This window comes from Cricetulus griseus, chromosome 2, assembly GCF_003668045.3.
Source record: "Cricetulus griseus strain 17A/GY chromosome 2, alternate assembly CriGri-PICRH-1.0, whole genome shotgun sequence".
Taxonomy (NCBI): domain Eukaryota; kingdom Metazoa; phylum Chordata; class Mammalia; order Rodentia; family Cricetidae; genus Cricetulus; species Cricetulus griseus.
This window is the reverse complement of record NC_048595.1, coordinates 243,651,864-243,671,486: the sequence shown is the minus strand read 5'-3', so window position 1 is coordinate 243,671,486 and position 19,623 is coordinate 243,651,864. Positions and strand designations below refer to the sequence as shown.

Here is a 19,623-nt window from a genome sequence, read left to right as displayed (position 1 = left end):
AGCCCTTGGTGTGGGTCTGTCATTCTAAGTGATGTTTGGGGCTTGGTGGCAACTCTGGTGGGTAAACAAGTCTGTTCTTCAAGTTGATACTTAGCAACTTCCTTTTTCTTCACTCCCACTGCTCCTGATTGGGTTTTCTGGGTTCACTCTCGCATGTGCCAACCCAAGTCTAGCTGTCCCCCAGGCCATCTCATTTTCTGTCTCCCTTAGAAGGTTTGAAGATACTGATGTTGCCAGTCTCAGTAGGGACCAATTCCCCATATGACAGAATAGCTCATCCTCTGGCATGCCTTACATCCAACCAAAGCAAAGCAATTTCTTGAGGGTGTGCAAAGCATAGCTTTAAGATGGTCGGCATGCTGTAGATCACCAAAAGACAACAGAGTCATGTTCATGACCCTCAGAAGGAAGACTCTGTGAAGGAGCAGCTTATTTGGAGGCAAGTTCCCACAATCTTTTAAAGGAAATGGCAAAATAAATAAGAAAAAAATTAACTTAAAAAAAAGGAATAAAAATGAGCCAAATCAGGGTGGCTGCATCAGACTCCCAGGCCATAGTCACAGAGCAACCTGCCTTTGGTACATCGGTAACCTTAGCTATGTTTACCCAGCCAATTCTGAAGAGGAAAGTCCAGCTAGAAAACACAATTATGTGCATAGAAACTAACATTTTTCAGACTTGAAGTAGATTACAAATAATTGGAAGCAAATCCCAAATATTAAAGTTTGAGATGGTTTTCTTTCCTGTGCATGAATATTCATTCTCAAAGAAGTGACTTTGACATTTGTGACTCTCCTTATGAACAAGACACCACCAGGATACTCTGCATCCCTGAATGGGCTGCCTTATGTTTCGGTCCTGCTCATCAAGCCTCTGTAGAAGACCTTGAGCACCTGTAATCATGGTGTACTAGGAGCTGTGGCAACCTTTCTGAATGGGTCAGCATGCCTTTCCTTTCTCTCCTTTCCAATTTCCTACTTTTTTTTATTTTTATTTTGGTCTCAATTCCAAATGGTGATATTGCATCCTTTACCAACCCTCTACCAGCATGATTTTAAAATATGTCTTTTGAGTCATAAAACACATAAATTGTAACTATATTGTCTAATTAGATATCACAAAGCATAAAAATCTCAGGTCATGTACCCCTTTAATAAAACCTTATCAGTACCCCAAAATTCCTCACTGCCTTTGTGTGAGTGCAATGATGTAGGTGTACATGTGAGGGTGTGTGAGAGTATGTGTCTGTGTTTGAACGTCACACAATGTGCCTGGTTTATTTTTGTGTGTGTGTGTGTGTAACAATAAGTCTTTCTGCCAAGCCGTCCAAGCCCTGCTGCCATGTGGGTGCTTTCCGCCAGGCCGCCCAAGTGCAGCCCACCACCACATTAAGATCCCAAGTAACCCAGAGAGACTGATATTAGGTACAAACGCTGCTTGACCAATGACTAGGATTTCTCATCTGGTAGCTCAGTCTTAATTATCATAACTCTGTATATTTTATAAGACTTATCTTATCAGTACACCAGCAGCAAACATCTTTCCCAGGCTCACATGGTGATTCTGGGTTTTCTCCTACCTTTCCCAGAATCCTCCTTGAATCCTTGCCCCACCTATCTTCTTTTCCTATTGGCCAACAGTACTTTATCAACAAATAAGACAATCATGTACACAGAAGGACCTCCCCCATCGTGTGTGTGTGTGTGTATCTGAATGTGAGTCCACACACATACTCAAGTCATCAGGCTTTTGTGGCAAATCTTTTACCTGCTGGACTAGCTCTCTGGCTCTTCTGCATTTATGTTCTATCAAAATAATTCAATGGCTTGCTATTTTCAGGGGATAAAGACCAACTTTTTAAAAAAGATCTTTTTAAAACCATACATGTATGTGTGTGATCCTGCATGACAACCCTGCACCAGTGGTATCTGATCTCCCAGGACTGGACTGAATTTCAGGAACCAAACCCACGTCCTCTGCAATAGCTGTAAGTGCTCTTAACTGCTGAACCATCTCTAAAATTTGTATCATGGTGTGAACATTCATTTCACTTCTGTGAGTACCAAAGAGATAGATATTTGTATGTTTCTTGGTTATTCAGATAGCTGTTTTCATAATATACTGATGTGCATCTTGTGGACATTCAAAAATTATACTGTTCTATATTTTTTGATTTACCAGCTAAATTTGTTTTTCACTAAAAACAATGCTATTTTTGTCCCTTGAATGATCTCTTCTCATTGCCTACAAACCTTCGTGTCCCAGTGTTCATTCTTTTCTCACCAAATAGCTCATCAGATAGTTGTGCACTCATTGCTGTGACTGTGCGCCCTCTTCTTAGGACCTTCATCCCATTCCTTTTAAAGCTGGCCAACCCTGTGAAAATATGTAATCATATATAAAATTTGGTTCTTCTTTCCTTCCAGAATCTTTCTGAACCTCTACCCTTAGGATCACTTTTCTGTTCCTCATTTCCATTTTGGAGTTGACTTCACTCTCTCAAAGCTTGCTTTCCTCCTTCCTTCCTTCCTTCCTTCCTTCCTTCCTTCCTTCCTTCCTTCCTTCCTCTCTCTCTCTCTCCCTTTCTTTCTTTCTTTCTTTCTTTCTTTCTTTCTTTCTTTCTTTCTTTCTTTCTTTCTTTCTTTCTTTCTACATCTGTTTCATTTGTGTGTCCTTTTCAACCATGTTGCGTAATTTCTCATTCATGTGAAATATTCGACTCACTCAACATTGACAGCAGCCTTCAAGCTAAACGGCTCTTTCCCCAGATACTGACCACTTGAGGTCATGTTGCTCTATTTGTGACACCTGTTTCCAAGTTTGTTCCACGGAAATTTGAATGGTATTGTCAATGATCAATGGCATAGGGTGATTGTGAGTATTCAGGTTCCTGTACTGGCCTGTCCTTGGAGTTCTGACAGGATATGCCTTCAGCTGCAGCCACTAAGAGCACCACCTGTGCACATTCACTATGTTTTCTTTTAAAAGATCTTGCCCACCTCCCGTCCTTCTCTCTCCTCCCCCTCTCTCTCCCTCTCTGTTCCTCTCTCTCCTTCTCCCCTCTCCCTCTGTCTCTCCATCTTTCCTTTCTTCTCTCTCCTGCTGCTCCTGTCTCTGGAGGTGGTCTTCCCACTTCCCTTTTCCCCTTTTATGATCCCTTTCCCTAATAATAAAAGCCCTCTGCTTGAACCCTGTCAGATGGCGTCTTTCTCTTGTGTGCCACTTTTCTTAAATTATAACAGAAATTTTATGCTGAAGTTCCCTGGGCTTCCGAAGATGTATGGAAGCCCAGGTGGAATTGTCTCCTTTGGAAATGACTCCCTCTTTTCAATCTTTTCTTGGGATCTTCATCTTAGATCCTCAGAATCTAGCCAGAGGCAGCTGTCCTTCCCAAAGAGTGTGGGCTATTGTATAAGCAGAAGCTCTTCTTTAGAAAAGCACTGGCATTTGCTTGCTTTGAATACTTGTGTATGTGGGGGAGATACTTTAACAGTTCTCTAAGTTTTAAAGTTTAACGTTTCTAACTTTAAGTTTTAAAGTCTGTGTGTCTGTGTGAGTATATGAACGTGAGTGCAGGTGCTTGTAGAGGTCAGAACAGAGTGTCAGGAGCTGGAGTTACAGTTGATTGTGAGCTGCCCAGTACGGATGCTGAGAATTCTACCAGAGTTCCCTGGAAGTGCTGCAAGTGCTCTTAACCATGGAGCCATGGCCATACCAAACAGTGTTTCTTTGCAGATAGAGACTCAGTATATAACCGAGGCTGTCTTTACACTCGCCTTTTTCCTTCCTGCCTCACCCTCTACGTGACTGGCTCATAGGACCCTGCCTCTGTAATTAGTGTACTTTTGAATGCAAATGAAAACCAACTTAGTTTCATACTCTTCCCACATCTAAATGGCACCTACATGAATAAGTGTCACTCTGGGTCATGCAGCCTATAAATACAATATTTTATCAGTACTGGTGGGCTGAACTGAAATCCTACATAGACGGGAGAGAAAAATCTTGTTGAATACTTTGACATCAAAGAAAATGTGATTTACTTCCTTCTGTGGTCTCATCTATCTGCATAAGGTATACCCACATCCTGTACCAATGTGCGCCTATACACCGAGGAAGCAATACATTGTGACACAGCAAGAAGCGATTGTTTCTTGTTGTCTGACTGGATTCCCACCCCCCACCCCCCAAAAAGAGGTGCCTCATTGGAATGTTTGCTTCGGAATGGTTGTTCTGCTTAAATGAGGAGAGACTTCCAGTTAAAACATTTAATTAGTTCCCAATTTAGACAGCCAGACTGATCAGTCGGGCTGTGTTCTGGAACCTGAGTTTGTACATTCCTTGGGACTGGTGTGTGAGGTTTGCCCAGCGGATGTGGTCAACTGTGAATAGTTCGTATGCTGTGCACACCAGAGACAGACGTTTCTCCAGCTCCGTGGAGCTAGAAAGGGACTAGGGAAATGTGAGTACTTAGTGACTCTCTGTCTCTGCTCAGGCACTAGTAAAGTCGCTTTGGTTTTAAAAGTCAGAAACCAAGAATGATACATGGAACTGAAGTGCATAGAAGGTAGATTTAACCAGAAAATTTATTCTCACTTTCAAGTTAATCATGATAGAGGCTCTGACTTTAGACACACTAGATAGTCATGACACATTTTGTTAATGCTGTGAAAATAAATTGTGTATACCTGTGTTGTATCTCTGAAAAAAAAAATTCAGTCTTCAATCATGATAAACTTCTGCTTTATTTCCATTTCGTGAGTCAAACCTCCTTTATTTACTTGAACATTATAGGAATCTCTTGCCCAAATTCTATACTGTAGCTAAAAACTACTCTGCTGAGTTTATGGCACTTTTCTAGAGAAGGCTGCCAAAGTCCCTTCAGCCAGGAGCCCTCAAGGAACATGGATACTGACTGATTCTTTCCATGAACCTCTGTCTCCTTCATAGAACTACAATTTTACCTGCCAGTTCTCTAGTCCTCGTATCTTAGGTACTAAAAATGGCAAAAAGTGTATAGGTACCAGTGTTGGCCTTGCCACTTGTCACAACCATATCCTTTTGGCTTTTCACTATGCCCTTCATTTGCCCAAGATGCCCTCATTCCATGCTCATATAATGACAACATAAGTGTTATTTCTTCCCAAAGTCATCGCTAAAGTTTCAGTTGGACTAATGGGCTTTCATCTAAGTTCCCTGTATTACCATGGTCAACACAGTGCCTGATATAGCAGACTCCATGAACATATACTATCACAGCCTATGCAACCATATTCACTGTGTCTCAGCTTATGAGACAGGCACACAGGAGATAAGAGTCTCACTCATTCATATGAGTCATATTTATATTCTCAGGGTTCAGCCAGAACGCTGCACAGAATACCAAAGTAACAAAAACAAAAACATTCAATCACAATATAACAGAACTGGGGGGAAGTTTTTCTTATCTTGAAAACAACTAGAGTTGGGCTTCATCCAAAGAACAACACAATTGCTTTGAAATATTTCCCCATGTCAGAATTCCCCAAGATACTGAAGCCAAGAGTTGACAGATGAGATTGAGTTGCCATGGAATGCTAGCGTGCATCACTTCAGTCTTTCTGCCTGAGGTGATTCAGCTGGGGAGAGAGAAAGAGTTGGCGAGACCCAAAGGATTTCCTGTTGATAGATGCAAGTGCTTCATTGAAATTAATTGTTACGATCTGATAAAACATCAGAGTGTCATGAGATTTTCATTGGTTTTGATAATATCAAAGATCTATGGAAACAATCAGAACAGAAATCAAAGATAAAAAGTCTGTTTGTTGAAAGGTACTTCCTTTGCAGAGTCCACAGTTCCAGTGCATAAAAAAAAGAAAGACTAAAAAATATACACACAAGGGCTAAGTGGTTAAGTAACTTATGATTGTTTTAATTTTGTAAAATAAACTTTGTGAATTTTAAATTTTGAATTAATTAAAATTTATATCATTTCCTCCTCTCCCCTCTCCTTCCTGTCTCTTCTGTGATCCCTCCCAAATTCAGGCTCTTCTTTAACTGTTGTATATGCACATGGATGAATAAATGTATAAATATAACCTACTGAGTCTATTCATTGTCCCTGCATTATATATTAGAAACACAGAATGGCTAGAAACTAGAAGGGCTGAATGCTTGGTATTGGCTAACCAATCAGGAAGCCTCATCCCTGGGAAAGACTAACAGTTCATAGAGTTCATATAGGGATGGGACTCTATGAGATTTTCCCCATTGACCTTACAAGGTCAAGTGATGCAAGAATTCATCAGATTTTGTTTAGGCAGCCACATTGCTGAGGTTTCATTGGTATAGCTTTCATGGCATAGCTAGAAGGTACAACCATCTCACAGAAGACTTCCTGTTCCTCTGGCCCTTAAAATTACTCCACTCTCTCTTCCATATTCCCTGAGTCTAGTATGCGGGAGTTGTGTTTTATATGTGTTCATTGAGGTTGGACACCCTACAGTCATTTGTTCTCTGCATTTTAACTAGTTATGACTTTCTGTAATTGTCTCCTATTACAAAATATAAAAAGTTACAAAGCCTCTTTGATGAGAAGTAAAAGCTGTACTTGATCTGTGGGTATGAAGACAAGTATTTAGACTGCAGTTCAGAATTACACTGGTTCAGGAAGTTGGCAGTAGTAGGTCCACCTGTAATATCAATCCGTGACCCCACTAGCTACATGTAGTTAGCTTGGTTGATAGTATTAGGCATGATTTCCTTTCTGTTAAGTGGCCTTAAATCCAATTAGACAGTTGTTGGTTACTGCCAAGACATAAGTGGCATTATTGCACCTTCAAGGACGGCTTGCCATTCTGGTCTTTGTTCACAGGCATCACAGTTGGGTAGGAATGCTGGTTATGTCCCTCCTTTAGCAGCTTGCATAGCACTTCCAAGTACTATAAAAGCTAGTTCTTAGGGAGGAAGCTTTAGAATCAGTTTGAGCTCACATCTCCCCAATTCCAAAGTTTGTGATGTCTTCAGCAAAAGAGACTTACCTTCAACTTCAGGGAGGCAATCATGGGCAATAGCAAAAGACTATACTGTTTTGAGAATCTCTTGGATCACCCTGACCAAAAACTCAAAAAAGAGGTTTTAGTTGGGAATGAGTACTCCAGCTGGGAGTAAAAGATACCATTCTTGGGAAGCTTTTTGAGATATTGTAGCCACTGTCTCAGAAATTAATATGAATGAAAATAGAAGGCTTTATCTAAGGGAACCTCATACCTCTGAAAATATATACGTATATTTTTAAATTCTTTGGAATTGTGTTTCCTTGTTCCTAGTCATTCTGTCAAACAGTAATAATTTTGATTTTTGGATCTTAGTATCACTCTTATCAGATATCCAAAAGAGCCTGGAATCTTTGTCTCCGCAAACAACAAACATGGTGGGGGAAGGGAACTGTTAAACCCAAAAGCAAAGTAGTCTGTAATAATGCAAAGCACAGATACTTCTCAAGAGTAAGTTTATAGGAAAGCCTAGAACCTGAGAAGTTTAAGCCACTAAAGGTGTCTTTATACTGCATAGGAGAGAGGACCAAGCAAACGATTTGTTGCATTTTAGCTGTCTTTGTTTTCTGGGTAATTGTGATGGGTGTCACTAATCTGAAGCAGGCCGTCTTGGGTTTTTTTTTTTTTTTTTTTTTTTTTCATTCCACGGCAAGCATAATTGTTCAAGAAGTAGGAATATCCTTGCAGAAACTTGTAGATATATAACTACCCAGCTCTACTATAGATGCATAGAAAAAAAAAAAAGATTTGCTGATGTTTGCAAGCTTCAACAAATCTGCTCAATCACAATACCATGAATCCCTAGTTGTTAACCATGCTTCAGTATTTTTTCACTCATATTATATTTTAATCTATCCAAATTTAAAAATAAGACATATAATTAAAATATAAATTGACCTCTAATAAACTTGCATTATTCTCTTAGGTTTATATTATGATAAATTTATTCCAACACACTTCCTATTGTGTTCACACAAAATTAAAGTAGTGTTTAAATATTGCCCATTCCTTTTGAGAAATGGCCACAGTTTCAAAATCTTATGCAAAATATACAATTTAGCTGTATATATAGTAAAAGTAAACACATTACCTTCACTCATCTTGATAATCATTAAGTTATGTTTGAATCATAAACTTTTTAAAGAACATAAACAAGATGATGCTTTAAAATTTCAGTAAGCTGGTTTCATAGCCTAAGCCTGTAATCCAAGGTTATTGTAATGATAGGCTTCCACTCAAGGTGAAGATTTGTTTATCTTCATCCTAATTTCACATTCTCTCTAATTTTATCACTGGTACCCAAACATTGGGTTGTCATTCTTGAAATAATAGAATCACTTCAATGCATTTTTGAGATGATGTCTAGAGAAAAGAACAGCTAGTTTAGACTTAACAATAAAAAATTCACAAAAATACGATTTTTGCTCGCCATGAGCTAACTACCACATTGCAGCATAATTACTTCATGGAGACTCTCCATTTCATCAGAAAGAATCTTGAAAAGACTTTATGTAAAGATAGAGGGCTTGATGAAGTTTTATTCTACTGCTTCAACAAAAATATTCCTAAACTGGTGGTGAGTAGCACACACGGGTAATCCCAGCATTCTGGAAGCTCAGACAGGAGAATCATAATTGAAAACTTCCCTCACTGCAGGGAAACGCCATAAACTCAGGAAGTTCCTGAAACTCACCAGATATGCTAGGCCCATTCCTCCCCGAGTGTAGATAAAGTGCAAAATCTTGCCTAAAAGAAGCAGAGACCAGATGAGCTTCCTGGAAGCTAATCTCCCTGGAGAGGACATTCTCCAACCTGTTGAGCTGTTTGCAAGTTCACAATGTGCTCTAGGTTTCTAGCTTTCTTGTCTGGTACCCACGTTGGGTGGGGAGAAAGGATAGTGCTTGGTGAGAAGGCCATAGGCTTTTTCCATTGGCCCTTTGAGTCTGCTACTGAATATTCACTCATGTGCAGTAAACTCCACAAGAGTGGGCAGATAACAGCCATATGCCAGGGCAGCTGGAAGCTGGGCAACTCTTAGAGCTCACATACAATTCATATGGTTCATCCTTACATCTCCAAAGCAAGCACAGCAAGCTGGTGTAGCTATGTCTTCAACAGTTTTGTGTTATTAGCTACAGTGGGTCACTTCTCCAGGCTAAATTCTGTGTTCTAAACTCTTGGAAATGACAACAAGCTTCTTTGTATTTGTGCCATCTAAGCTCACCCTGCCTCTCTCATTTGAGTCTAAATGAGGAAAAATAAAGATGGCAAGCTGAGCTGGATTTCCTTGTCAACCCTAAACTTGCTTAAAGGATCTGGGAAAGGCAAGCTCCTGATATTTTGTTTACACTAAGATCTACAGATGACATGAGCACCTCCCCTAGGCTTGTCTAATCCTGGCTCTTGCTGAAAGCCACGTGCAGGGTTATCCAGCTGGGGAGAATAAACAACCACTCAAGGCCTCTGGCTTTCTGTGTGTGTGAGTCACGGAGGGATGCCTGTTGGAGTGTTAAGAAAGATAAACACATGGCAGTTCGCTAAAGCCTGTTTCTGGAAACTTCGCAGGAGAGAACAGATAGCCATTGTTCAATGCCTGTAAAGTGTTATGCATCTGGAGTGGGCAATGCTTGCTGAGCAAAGACTAGAGTTCTTGATGGATCAGAAACTGAAAATGCTTGTAATTAAACTGAAGTAAACCAGGGGTGACAGAATGTTTTGGGGGTGTGAAAAGACAGAGAGGACTGGGAGCAAGAAAACAGGGGTCAAGATCAAGGAGGTGCCACATTCAATTGGATCAGAAATTCTCTTAAGAACAAAACAACACTGCAGAAAATTTCTCCTGCCATAGAGAGCACATCCATGAAAGGGAAAATATTGGTGGGTGGCAAACACAACTATATTGTTATGTATCTATACCTACCTTGACAGGAAAGAGAGTACTTAGAGTTGTGTAAGATTTCCCAGTCAGATGAATACCATAAAAAAATGTCTATAGATGTTTGCCCATGCCTTAAGCTTTTTGGATTTTGCACATTTATTTCAACACTTGAGAAATAATGTAGACCTAGAACCAACTTTATGTGAAAGGAAAAACAGGGGCAGCCATTGACTAGGCATACAAAAAATAATGTGACTAATAGTTATACTGAAGAATATGTGGGCCCCCTCCCTATAGGTTCAATACTCAGCACCAACACAGCTGGTAACCCCAAACTTTACTCTTCAGACTGGCACCATCCATGCTTTAGGCAATGTTTGTCCAATACCCTGTGTCCTAGAAAAAAAGCAATTGTGTCTATGTCATTGATGCTGTTGAAGAGACAAATTGCTTTGTGTCTATGTCATCGATGCTATTGAAGAGACAAACTGCTTTGGAGTGGAGACAGGATTTGAACAGCAGAAGGCCTTAGGGAAGAGAAGAAAAAAGTGTGTCAAGTAACTAAAATTCTTCCTCTCAGATACTATAAATACAATTCATTTTCCCATAGCAAGATGCTATTTCTTTTCAGAGTTCAGAGAACTTTTTGCTTGAGAAAGAAGTCCTCTTACTTTCCCTTCTAGTTTGGGATCTCAGAATTGTCACCCAAAACTAGTGAGATATCACAACAGTTGTAGTAGTGACTGTAGTGCATTCTGCATGTTAAAAAATCATATTATTCTTAATTATCACTGTCTCGGTTATTGTTAGTCACCAAAATATCATGTGTTTTCAACAGTATATCCAGATAATATAAATATGAATGCACTTTATGCAGTTAGCTGGCACGCAGTCCTATGCAACCTATGAATTTATATGAATCTAATTTTTTCATTTTGAAAGTATGTGTGTCAAGGTAAGAAAATAAAACATGCATTCTTTTACGGAGTACTAGGATGATTTACATCTTTAGGGGTAGGACATGGGACACTGCCCTCAAAGTTTACTCTTGTGTTGAGCTGTGCAGCCCTAAATCCCTGGCCCCTCGCATAGCACAAGATGGTGCTATCCAAATCTCTGGTATTAAGTTGGACCACCAGGACTAGATTTCAGCACGAAAGCAAGTGATGTCCTTCTAGCCTGACAGTGTTTTACTTCCTCACCCATAGAGCACTGTTAAATGCCATGTGCTCTGGTGGTGTAGTTTCCTTTTGAAAAGAATCAGTTTCCTGGAAAACTCAGTCATTTTTATGTTCTACCTCTTACAATTTTAGTACTGTTTCAGTATAAATAGCAGAATATCATGCCTTGTATAGCAAAAGGTTCTGGAGAAATGATCACCTTTTAAAGGTCACTCGTTTGCATATGTCACCTTTAGTACTAACTCCACCATTCTCTGAGCAGAATCTCAGGAAATGCTGCTTTACTGTTTTATGAATTGCATTTGGGTATAATAAAATAGGATGTGAAATAAGTCTTCACTCATGCATATGACATACAAATGCATAATTAAATATATACATTTAAAATGAATTTGCATTCATAAAGAAACTAAGGAGAGGAGGAAGAAAATGGTGTGCCTGTCTGTGTTGGGTGCTGGCATTTGTACCTAGAAACTTTTTCCTTGTAATATTAAGTAAAAACCATTTATACTCTAAGTAACCTTCTTGGAGTGGGAAGGCTATGGTGGGTTGTCTCCCTGAGCAAATGACAAATAGTTCTTCCCACTAAGGAGGGGCCAGCTGCCAAGGTTGTGAGTCCCGGACTCTTGCTGTTTCTTCTTTTGCTCATGAGATCATTCGATCTGGAAATGAGTTGTCCAGGACATATGTTATGGCATCTCCGCTGAGGGTATTCAACTCAGATTGCCTGACATGTCCCTAGTCCTTTGTCCTCTGACATATACAAGACTCTCTGGAATTACCCTGCTTCCTGCTTCTCATTTTTCTTTTTAGTTACATCTCAGTTAGTCATACAAAGGAGACTGTCTTTTTCCTAAGAAAAAGTTAAGAACTCAGTGTTGTTTCTACACTGGCCCCTAACCCATCACTTGGAGATGTCACTGCTATGCACTGTTTGCTCACTCCTAATATGCTTAGGAGACTTAAGATAAATCATTTGGGTAATATCTAAACATTAAGAAAAGATATGACATTTGGCTTTTAAACTATGCCCAATTTTCAAAAACATAGTGTCAATTAAATGATGAAATAGGACTTTTGATGAATTTAAAATTCCAGTTACTCATATCCATTACTTATGAAAAGTGGTTTAAAATTGGTTATATTTTAAGAAAAAATTGGCAGACATTAACATCATCAAGATAATTATAGATAACTTTTCCCTAAGTGTTGAAACACTAGACTAGAATGTCCAAGACAGCATCATAATGCATAATGGAGAGTACCATCTCAGGCTCATTCTCATTTTCTCTTTTTTTATTTCTTGAAACTCTTTGATTTATGAATCCCTCCTCAGGGCTGGAGATGAGATTCAGTGGTTAAACACACTTGCCACTCTTGCAGAAGACCCGAGTTCAGTTTCCAATACCCACATGGTGGCTCACAAACATCTTCAACTCCAGTTCCGGGGATCAGATGCCCTCTTCCAACTTGTGGCAGGTACAGCACATATATGTCGCACTTTCATATATGCAAGCAAACATTCATACACATAAAATAAAAATAAATAAAATCTCCTAAAAATACAAAAATAAAAGCTCCGTTCTGTAAGTTTTAAATGATCTGTAAAATGAAACTCATTGTTGTTCTTTTCATATAAAGTTGCAACCAAGAGCTAGAAACACAACTCAGTCAATACGGTACCTCACATAGACAAAGCCTTGGCTCTGACACCTAGTACTGTTGAAAATGGACAGAGTGATGCATGCCTGAAACCCTAGCATTCAGGAGGTAGGATCTGAAAAAGTTCAATGTCATTTGGGGGTACATATTGAGTTAGAGGCCAAGCTATGTTATATGAAACCCTGTCCAAAGTAAAATCTGGGGTCTTTATTATATTGATCTCAACTCATTTGGGCCACTATAACAGAATATCATAAAGAGGATGATTGATAAATAATAAAAGTTAATTTTTCAGTTCAGAGGCTGGGAAACTCAAGATCAAGCGTCCTGTTTCCTGTTTCTCTTGGGCTGTGATAGGCAGCCCTTCATTTCCTAACTCTCAAATGCACACATATTTCTTTTACCATGCCTTTCTTTGTCAGTCTCCTGATGTTTCCCCTAACTTAGCTTGGTTTTCATTTTTTCCTTCACAGTTCCTTGCTTTCTCACTTCTTTAGTTTATGAAAATTCATGTGGTTGCTTTTATGTATTTGATTCTTGGGCTCTTCTACCAAGTCCACACCTTAAATTCTTTATATTTTCATCCCTTCTGCTAAACGGTAATCAATACACCTCTCCCGGTAACTTGATTATTGTTGTCAAGCTAATTAATTTGCTTGGCCACCCGACTATCTTAGGTATTTTAATCATTATCCACCACAAATCATGTCAGACTTGGCAACTAACCCAAGGAAGCTGCTCATTTGCATTCCACTATGTTAGTCAAAGAGAGTGATGAGATGTGTGAGACCGAAAAGCATGAAATCATGTTATTGAGAACACTTTGAAAAAAATCCCACCATGTTTTTTTCCTCTCATTAAGTTTACATAAGGGGCCACTTCTTGAGTCCTTTGAAGGCTCCCTATCGGTGATGAAATAGGTGTTGAGTCATAAATCTAAGGAAAACATTACACACATAATCACCCACAAGAGCTTGAATGTCTGATGCAAAGAGTCAGTGTTGTCACAAAATGGCCTTGCTGACTCAGCAGGGTGTGAGATCAGGAACCATCCAGGGGCTGCTCACAAGCTGGACATGGCCAGCCGTGTTGTCTGCCAGGCTTCAATGCTTGGTGTTAATATTTGCGAGTCAAAGACTTGTAAATTTAACTTACTTTATATTAACATCTGGGTGTCCTTGTCCTCCTGAGAAATTGCATTTTGTAGCGCTAGAGCTCTGCTCCCAGTTACAGCTGCCAGCAGAGAGTAACTTTTGCCCTCCTGTGGGCTGAGGTGCTCCGAGTCACCTCAAGCCTTGCTGAGGCCCAGTGTTTCCTGATTCCAGGTGAAATAGCAATCACAGCCTCTAAGGCCAACAGTTATTTAGTTTAGTTTTTTTCCCTATGGGATTGAGGAGATGGTTCATTTGTCAGAGCTTTCTCTGTGCAGGCCTGAGGACCTGACTTCGGATCCCCAGAATATACTTAAAAAGTCTAAGGAAGGGGCTGGAGAGATAGCTCAGCAGTTAAGAGTATTGACTGTTCTTTCAGAGTATCTGGGTTCAATTCCCAGCACCCACATGGTGGCTCACAATAATTATTAAAAAAAAAAAAAAACAAGTATGATGAAATGGTATACTCCTACAATCCTAGTGCTGGGCAGAGAGAGAAAAGAGGACCCTGGGAGCTTATTAGCCTGCTAGTCTAGCCAATCTGTGAGCTCCTGGGTCAGTAGGGATGCTGTCATTAAAAAATAAAATGGAGAGTAACAGAGGAAGACACCAGACATTAATCTCTGGAGATATATATCCACACACACATGAACACACATACACATGCTCACACACACAAATATGAATAATGTTTTTTCTGTAACTATTCTCTTTTAAAAGTGGTATAGAAAATGATTAGCTGAGGGTACTATGCATTTAAAACTGAGTTTTCTTCTGTATTCACCGTGTGGGTAGAGGGTATGCATTCTGCAGCCTCTTTGCTTGTGTGTTCCTCTGGGGCCCTCGCAGGTGCAGATGTGCTAGTTGGAGACGAATGTCTTCTATCCACAGAGAAAAGCAGAGCCAGGCTGCAGATGTAGCTGAGTAGCACAGTATTTGCTTGGCATATGCCAGGCCCTCATGTGAAGCCCTCACATGGTTAAAGAAACCCAAAACAAGGCAGAGCCAAAATGACCTTAGAGAACCAACTTCCAAAGAGGGTGAGTTGCTATAGGGAGTATTTAAACATAAGTTATCAAACTGTGGTAGGTGACACGTGTCTGGAATCCCAGTGTTGGAGAAGATGAGAGATGGAGAGTAAGAGACCAGCCTGGACTGCATAGTGAGGTCTAGGCCAGCCTGGGCAATAGAGTAAGACCTTGTATCAAGTGTAATAATAACTACAACAAGAGCAGTGCTAATACAAACCACTGATACTTAAAAAGAAAAGCATTAGAATGTATTAGTTTTTATTAGATACCCTCATGTAGCCCAGGCAGGCCTCCAACTCACTATGAAATCCAGGGTAACTTTGAAGTTCCAATCCTCTTGCCTCCTGTTAAGATGACAAGTCCTTATACTCCTGTGCCTGTGTCAAGCAATATCACAGATGGACCCCCAAGGCTTCGTGTATAGCAGGCAAGTGGTCTACCAACTGAACGATATCCCTAGCCTAGAATATTCTCCTTTCTTTCTAAAAAAATTTGTATTAAATTTTTATGTGTGCATATGTGTGTTGGCATATTCACACTGCAGCATATATGTGGATTTCAGTAGACAACTTGTGGGAGTCTTTTCTCTCCACCATGTGAGTTCTGGGGTGTCCAACTAAGGTCCAAGACACAGGCTTCTTTTTTAACCTGCTGAACCACCTCACTGTCCATAAATTCTAGCTTATATGTTTTGTAAGTTTAAAACAAAGTCAAAATGTAGTAATTCTGTACCATACATAAAGACATTTGGAAGGTTGCTCAAATTTGAGGGATTGGAGCACATGATCAAACAAGGGTTAAGAGTCCAGGCTTGGGAAGCTATGGCGACTGGGGCAATCTGAACCTCCATTTTATAGATGAAGCTTCTGAGGCTCATTGTACCCCAACCTTTCCAGTTGGAGAATATAATGGACTAGTTAAAGAAACATACAGTGGTTTTAAATCCCACTCAAGTGCTTTCAGGAACACAAGGACAATTCTTCTGAACTAGCTGGGTAACACATAAAAAAAAAAATTGTCAGACTTTGTCCTGTAGCAAAGCACAGATTTCTACTCCTGGGCACTAACCATTTCCTTTCTTGAGAACCATGGCGTCTGATCAATGTCTCCATTGCCAGAAGCTGCCTGCTGTGGCCACATTCTTATTGGCCAGCTCTCCTTGGCCTGCATCTGCCTTCTTTTCCTGTGGAAATAAAATATACAAGCAGGAGAAAGGACATATTTGGTAATGTTACGCTCCTTAGCTTCCTCCTCGGGGCCGTCTCAGCTGCAAAATGTCAAGGGAAAAAATATCCCTCCAACTTGGAATGAATTCCAGACAGACCCTGATGCCTGCAAAGTTGTCAGAGGGAGCCAAGTCCAGGAAAGCCAAACATGAAGAAGGTTCATTATTTGACTTCAAGAGACGTTCAAATAATCAGACACTCTGGTATTTATGATTTCCCCCTTTTCAGATGGTCTGCAGCTCACAAACTTCCCCTCCCTTTACCACTGATTCTGAGCTTCCTTTTAAATGAAACCACAACGGTTATAAAAAGACTCTCCCATTACTTGTAAGCCGCAAGCACTCCAGGAGACACTGTGTTCACACAGGCTCTTGAGGGCTCAAGAGCGGCCCCTCCTGATTATTAGTCTGGGGAGGGCAGGCCAGGAAGTCAGACACACTTCACCTTGACCATGCCACCAGAGTCCTCATCTGGTGTTCACGTCTGTGCCAAAGCTTGCTGCCTTGCATGGCATTAACTGTGAAGATCTTTACTGAGAAGCACTGATTTCTTTCCATTGGCCTTCCTTTTTCTTAGGGAGGATGGGCTCACTCACCATTGTAGTCTGACCCTGGCAATTGGAGACTATACCTCCAGGACTGTTCCCGAGTTTCAGTTTGGGAAGGGATTTTCTTCTTTCTCCTGACATTTGGTGCCTTTTCTCTTTTCATCCATTGCCACATGCTGGCAGCAAAGAAAGGATGGTGGATTTGTGATCCAAACCTTATTAAATTGCTCCATACACATTTCCTCCCATTCCTCGGCCTTCGTTCCTAAACGCTGTGGTATTTGTTTGTCCTTGGTCACCCTAAGTCTTTATTTGGATTCTTCAAGAAACTTGAAAGCTTCCAAGGATCCGTTTTAGCAACTGGTGGCTGTGTCCACATGAGGAATGGGATGTTCTGTCTTCATCTGTGGTCTCCATGAATATGGGCCTTTCTCTCTTTTCCTGCAGTGCCCAGCGTCTCTTCGCTGGTGTTGCTCCTCCACAGTCCCTGGTTTGTGCTAGTTCCATGGTGATCAACCGTTAGGTCATAAACATTAGATGTGGCATCACCGAGTGAGTCAGTGGGGAGGAAGCTGGCTGGAAACGTAGCAGAGAGCCTCTGTTGACAGATGGATGCCTTCATAATCACAGCTTGCAGGAGAGGGGAGCCTTGCCCTGCCCAACTCTGACACTGATTCACAACAAACCTAGACCGACCGTTCCGGAGGAGGCTGGGGAAGCCCATCCCTGGCCTCGCTACTTTTTCCCTTTCATGCCTCTCACTGGACAGCTATGCCTCCAAGAAGAGGTCAAAGTGAACAGGGAGGTCTTTCTCATGAGATTTTGAGTGCTTGAGTTTTCAAAATCCTGTCTGCTCCTTCTGAGACAAATCTAAACCAAGTTAATATTGTTAACCATTTGCTTACAGTGTATTTAATGTTAAAAAGTTGCTATTTAAGTTTCTTTACTTCCTTATCGGGGGAAAAATGAGTCTAAAAAGAACACTCCTTGGGAAGGAAGAGGGTCCATGTATATGATTTCATTATCGGCATCTCACCATGCCTGCAGGAAAATGGTTTTAAGATTCTCCAAAGATAAGAAAATGCCCTTTTAAGACTCTCCAAAGATAAGAAAATGCCTAAGATACTCATTCCTTATGGAATATTTGCATATAACCCATATACAACATTACACTTTGAATAATCTCCAGATCTCTCATAGTATCTGATACTATGTAAATGCTATGTAAGTAGTTGCTATCTGATACATAGCAACAATTTAGGGAATCATGACAAGAAAAAAAAAAATGCCATGCTTGTTTGGTATAGACAAGTTCTTTTCCAATTACTTGCAGTTCAGAGTTGGCAAATCTACAGAGATAGAGCTGAGCCAGTGGCTGTTGAAGGCCATCCATGTGTCAGTGCTCCTGGTAAGCATGGGGCAGTACTAGGGTATCAGATATTTTAGGCACAATTCTTCAAGCCCACCTTTCATTTCAGAAGAATTAGCTTAAGATTTCTAAACTCAGAGAGCACTATGTTGTAAGTCACGCTAGGACGTGAAGGGACAGTTCTGTAAGAGAAACAATGCCCTCTTCTGTGGCCACTATCAAGAACTTGGGATTCCTGCCAGCAGCAGGTCAGCCTTTATCTTGCAGGCATGCTTGACCTGAAAGAGAACATTCCACCTGGGGATCAGGTTCTGTCATCTTACTGGAATGCAATGTAAAACCACAGAAACTTCAGCACAAACACATTGACCACAGCTTAATAGAAGATAGCATTCGGAGGATCTGCCCAACTCATCCTCCCTTTAGGCTGAGGGGAGAAGAAAGGAAAGTCATTTTAAAATCCAATGGGGCTAGACATCAAAGAATAGTCTTTGACATCAGGAGTGAAAATAGCCTGCTGTGAAGAGCCTATTATCTGGTCCTAGAAATGCTTACCTGAGTGATGCAGATGCAGTCTTGACATCCCGACAAAGCTGAGTCTTCTTCAAGACTCGATACTCTAAGTCATCACGAGAGTAAGTGTACATTACTCATGCAGTTCACATTGCTGTCCATTGACTGGTGAGATAACTTTTGGCAACTTACTTGTCTCACAAGCATGAAAACCTGAATTTGATTGCCAGAACTCATGAAAAAAAGGAAATGAAATAAACATAAAAATGCCATGCTAGGCCTTTGGGTCCTGGCCCTCAGAGGTCAGAGGAGAGCTCTCTTTCTCTCTCTCTCTCTCTCTCTCTCTCTCTCTCTCTCTCTCTCTCTCTCTCTCGGTATGGGTCTCCACTGCCACACTTTCTGCACCATCTTTACAGAATATTCTATAGGCACAACAAATTGTAGGTCAAAGGTTTGCAGCTGAGTTGGTGCCCCAATTCCTCCACCAGAAGTCTTGCTTGGTTACAGGAGATCTCCAGGTCAGGTTCCATATCCCCTATTGCTAGGCATCCTAGCTAGGGTCACCCTCATATATTCCTGGGAGTTTCCATTGCCCTAGGTTTCTAGCTCATCCTCAGTGCTCTGCATATATGTTGCAGTCATGTAACTTGGTCTTGGTGTAAGACTTCTATCAGTGGGAACAAGGGTTGTATCTGACTCTGTTGCCTGCCTTTGGGACCCATTCCTCCTACCGGATTGCTTCTCCAGCCTTAATAGAAGAGGAGGTGCCTAGTCTCACTGCAGCTTGATATACTGTGCCTGACTGTATCCGTGGGAGGCCTGCCAGTATCTCAATAGAAACAACAGAGGAGGGATGGGGGAGGCAGGGGTGGATGGGATGGGGGAAGGGAGGGACAGGAACTGGGAAGAGGGGAGGGAGGGGAACTTTGGCTAGGATATTATAAAAACAAAAACAAAAACAAAAAAATGCCATGCATGCTGGCACATGCCAGTGCCAGGGAGACTGAAATGGGTAGATTCCTGGGGTTGAC

The 19,623-nt window shown here is 40.8% G+C and overlaps 1 long non-coding RNA gene across 1 annotated transcript; it reads right to left on the bottom strand.

The window, feature by feature from the left end:
• Positions 1-12,882: 12,882 nt before the first annotated feature.
• Positions 12,883-19,399, bottom strand: LOC118238071. The gene is made up of 2 exons (XR_004768417.1): positions 18,635-19,399; positions 12,883-18,506 (listed from the first exon to the last, which is right to left on the bottom strand). It is a non-coding gene; the product is annotated as an uncharacterized LOC118238071 (long non-coding RNA).
• Between the last annotated feature and the right edge of the window lie 224 nt (positions 19,400-19,623).